Raw genomic sequence first — 4,656 nt, 5'->3', positions numbered from 1 at the left:
AAAAAAAAAAAAAAAAAAAAAAAAAAAAAAAGAAAAGAAAGAAGTCACAAAATCGCCTTTGGTCAAATTTGTGTGTTTGCTTTCTTCTATAATTCCAATACCTCCACCATCAACAACTTGAGATAGCTGCCAAGGTGTTATATAATCAGTGCCAGTGTCTTCATTCATTCTACAAGGAAAGCTGTCACTTCACACTTGGAAGATTGCACAGCGGCCAGGCGGAGGCGCTCCTCATTTCCCAGACGGGGTGGTGGCCGGGCAGAGGCGCTCCTCACATCCCAGACGGGGCGGCCGGGCAGAGGCGCTCCTCACATCCCAGACGTGGCGGCTGGGCAGAGGCGCTCCTCACTTCCCAGATGGGGCGGCCAGGCAGAGACGCTCCTCACTTCCTAGATGGGGTGGCGGCTGGGTAGAGGCGCTCCTCACTTCCCAGACGGGGCGGCCGGGCAGAGGCGCTCTTCACATCCCAGACAATGGGCGGCCAGGCAGAGACGCTCCTCACTTCCTGGACGGAGTGGCGGCTGGGAAGAGGCTGTAATCTTAGCACTTTGGGAGGCCAAGGCAGGCGGCTGGGAGGTGGAGGTTGTAGCGAGCCGAGATCACGCCACTGCACTCCAGCCTGGGCAACTTTGAGCATTGAGTGAGTGAGACTCCGTCTGTAATCCCAGCACTTCGGGAGGCCGAGGTGGGCAGATCACTCGAGGTCAGGAGTTGGAGACCAGCCTGGCCAACACGGTGAAACCCCGTCTCCACCAAAAATACAAAAACCAGCCAGGCGTGGTGTTGTGCGCCGGCAATCCCAGGTATTCGGCAGGCCGAGGCAGGAGAATCACGGGAGCCCGAGGCAGGGAGGCTGCAGTGAGCCGAGATCATGCCGCTGCACTCCAGCCTGGGCAACAGAGGGAGACTGTCTCAAAAAGAAAGAAAGAAAGAAAAGAAAGAAAGAAGGAAGGAAGGGAGGGAGGGAGGAGCTGTGGATGAATTTTTGTGCCCTTATAAAAGAGAGCTGTTGAGGAACCAGAGCCCCTTCTCTCTCTTTTGCATTGGAATGATGTTATATAAGGAAGGCACAGTTGATTCTGTGACAACACCTTATAACTGAGAGAGAAGTGAAGAAAATTGCAAAGATGTCAACTCCTGGTTCTTGATATTGTGAGGCCTCTTAAAAACTTTGGAACTTTTTGCTTCTGGGCTTCTTGAGGAAACAGTCAACATCCTTATGGTTTTGCTGTTAGTCAGCTTTTCTGTTATGTGTAGGCCAAAGCAGTCCTAGCCGACATGTCATCCCTGAAGTCTCAGCTTTAAATGTCATTCCTCAAGGAGGCCTTTCTGAAACCCCCAGATCAACACATTCTGTAACACTCCCCACTGTCCCTGAGTGGCCCTCATCACACTTGTAATTATTATTATTATTATTATTATTTTTTGAGGCGGAGTCTCACTCTGTCGCCCAGGCTGGAGTGCAGTGGTGCAGTCTGGGTTCACTGCAAGCTCCGCTTCCCAGGTTCACACCATTCTCCTGCCTCAGCCTCCCGAGTAGTAGCTGGGACTACAGGCGCCCACCACCACGCCCAGCTAATTTTCTTTCATATTTTTAGTAGAGACGGGGTTTCACCGTGTTAACCAGGATGGTCTCGATCTTCTGACCTCTTGATCCGTCTGCCTCGGCCTCCCAAAATGCTGGGATTACAGGCGTGAGCCACTGTGCCTGGCACTTGTAATTATTAATATTTATTGAATGATGGTCTTTGTCTCAGGGCTATTTGCTCCACCAGAGCAGAGACTATGACAGGCATCCCAGAGCCTAGCCCAATGAGGGGCACAGGAGCCGCTAAATAAATAGCAAAAAAAAAAAAAAAAAAAAATCGAAGGATCTAGAGCACAGGTGGAGGGAGAAGCAGGATAAATCCGTGAAAGGTGTGAATTGAAATACGTGCAGCTGGGCTTCTGCTATCACATGGAAATTTTAAAGCTTAATGAATCATTAAAGAAGGGTTGGAATGACCATTGTGGGAATGGGGTGTGAGTGTTTATCTGGTACAGTAAGAGCTGCCAAGTAGTGTTAAAGGCCCAGCTGGGATTAGAAACCATACGTGTGCATTGGCAGAAACCAGCAGAATTAGAAGATTTCCTCCAGCAGCGTTCAGCCATCTGAGTGTGGGAGAGAAGCTGGGTAATTAGGTCAGCCCCAAAATGGGGGCTTGGTGGGAAGGCTGCTGCTTTTTGTTCCTTTCTCAGATGAAGTAAATGAAAATAGATGTGGAATTTTGTTTTCCTTGTCCCCAAAATGAAACCTTGTAGAACTCAAAGGTTTGCCCTTTGGCCCCAGACTGGAGCCAAAAAGGCTGAATCATTTACCCCAAACGTCTTCCCCTATGGCCCGCTTGCCTAGCAGGGCCCATGGAAAGATTTGTGGGGATCTGTGAATTTTTTTTTTTTCTTTTTTTTTTGAGGTGGAGTCTCGCTCTGTCACCCAGGCTGGAGTGCAGTGGCGCAATCTCGGCTCACTGCAAGCTCCACCTCCCAGATTCACGCCATTCTCCTGCCTCAGCCTCCCAAGTAGCTGGGACTACAGGCGCCCGCCACCACGCCTGGCTAATTTTTTGTATTTTTAGTAGAGATGGGGTTTCCCCATGTTGGCCAGGATGGTCTCGATCTCCTGACCTCATGATCCGCCGGCCTCAGCCTCCCAAAGTGCTGGGATTACAGGGGTGAGCCACCGCGCCCGGCCTGTGAATTTCTTAAAGTATGCAAAATGCTGTGAGTCTGTGTGTGTTCATTTTTCTGGGGCGAGTATCTGTAGGTTACATCAAATTCTTTAAAGGGTGATCCAGAAAGACAAGAGCCCCTAACTTGGGTCAGCTCGCAGCCCAGGCCCTGGATTCACTGCTGTGGATCAGGGCCTGACTGATGGGCAGTTACATCCCTGCCTATTGACAAGGGGCAGTGTGGCACAGAGGTAGATGTGCAGGGGCCTGGACTGCACCACCTCAGGGAAGCTACTTAGCTCCTCAGTTTTCTCTTCTGTAAAATGGGAATGATAATCCCAGTTCCTTATTTCAGAGGGCTGTGAAGATTAAGTGAGATAATACATGCAAATGCTTAGGCCATGCTGGGTACTTAGTAACAGCTGGGTACTTACTAATAGGACGTACATTTAAGAACAAAGACTTTGAATCGGGAGGCAGCATCGGGAGGGAGCACAGTTACAGATAATTTTTTTGCAAAGCACAACATCTGATCATTCTCTCCCCTCTGATACTGTGTGGTCCCGTGCAGGTTCCTTAATCACTGCCTCAGTTTCCTTATCTGTAAAATGGAGATGATAACAGTAACTGCCTCATGGTTTGCAGGGACTCTCTGAGGCCGGTGCTCACTAAGTGCTGGTTATTATTGCGATTTTTACTGCCCAGGGCCCAAATTCGGGCTCCTCATCTTGATAAGAAAGGCTCTTCCCACCAGGCCTTGCCCCACACTGAAGCCGTCACAACCCAGCAGGCACCTTCACACTGTCTCCAGTGTCCAGTGGCTCTACGGGCCGAAGCACCGAGCACAAAAGAGAGCGAGTGACCAAACGGAGGCCCACGACACCCGCGCCCTTCCTCAGAGTATTCCCTTCCAAGAGCACCCTCACCCTTCCCTTCCCAATTTCCATCTATAGATATCCCGCCTTTGGTTCAAAGCGGACCTCCAGAAACCACACTGTCCATAATGCCTTCCTAATTCCTCTCATCAGAAGCCCCTGTTCTGAGCCAGTCATGTGGCATATGCAGTTCCCAGGAACAACACACCTCAATTCCCTAACTGCACTGCAGCCTCTGGGGACAGGCCTGGCCCCGTCCTGTTCTTTTTACCGCATCTGTCACCATCTTTGCACAGAGAATACCTTTGGTAGAGAGCTCCTGAACAAAAGAAATGAAATACTCAATGATTCTACTATTCCAAGGCATTCACACATCTAAGGGAAGGGAGAAAGAATCCCCAAATGACTGATCTGCTCTGTAGACTAAGAAACTGATTATACAAATGAACAATGGCCAGACCATATATAAAAATACAACTCTCGGCCAGGCACGGTGGCTCACGCCTGTAATCCCAGCACTTTGGGAGGCCGAGGTGGGCGGATCACCTGAGGTCGGGAGTTAGAGACCAGCCTGACCAACATGGAGAAATCCCGTCTCTACTAAAAATACAAAATCAGCCTGTAATCCCAGCTACTCTGGAGGCTGAGGCAGGAGAATCACTTGAACCTGGGAGGCGGAGGTTGCGGTGAGCCGGGATCTCGCCACTGCACTCCAGCCTGGGCAACAAGAGCAAAACTCCATCTCAAGACAAAAATAAAAAATACAACTGTTACCCACAGCCTGCGGTCACTTGCCAGGGAAACTAACTCATTATCTGCAACAATTAAACTGGGAGGTCTTCCTGCTCTAAGTCAGGCTTGCAAGAAGCCAGATTGCTATCTCTAGTGACAATCCAGGAAGCTAAACAATAACCAATAATGTCTGTAACAATCAGCCCCAAATGGCCAGAACTTGATTAGTAACTGAGAGTTTCCTTAATTTTGTTCTCACTTGCAATTTAGGACCAACCAGGGAAAGCCAAAAATGCACCCCTAACCAAGCACACAGGATGTCCTGCTTCTAGTTAGCCCAC

This window comes from Hylobates moloch, unplaced genomic scaffold, assembly GCF_009828535.3.
Source record: "Hylobates moloch isolate HMO894 unplaced genomic scaffold, HMol_V3 SCAFFOLD_5, whole genome shotgun sequence".
NCBI lineage: Eukaryota > Metazoa > Chordata > Mammalia > Primates > Hylobatidae > Hylobates > Hylobates moloch.
This window is presented reverse-complemented; position numbering follows the sequence as displayed.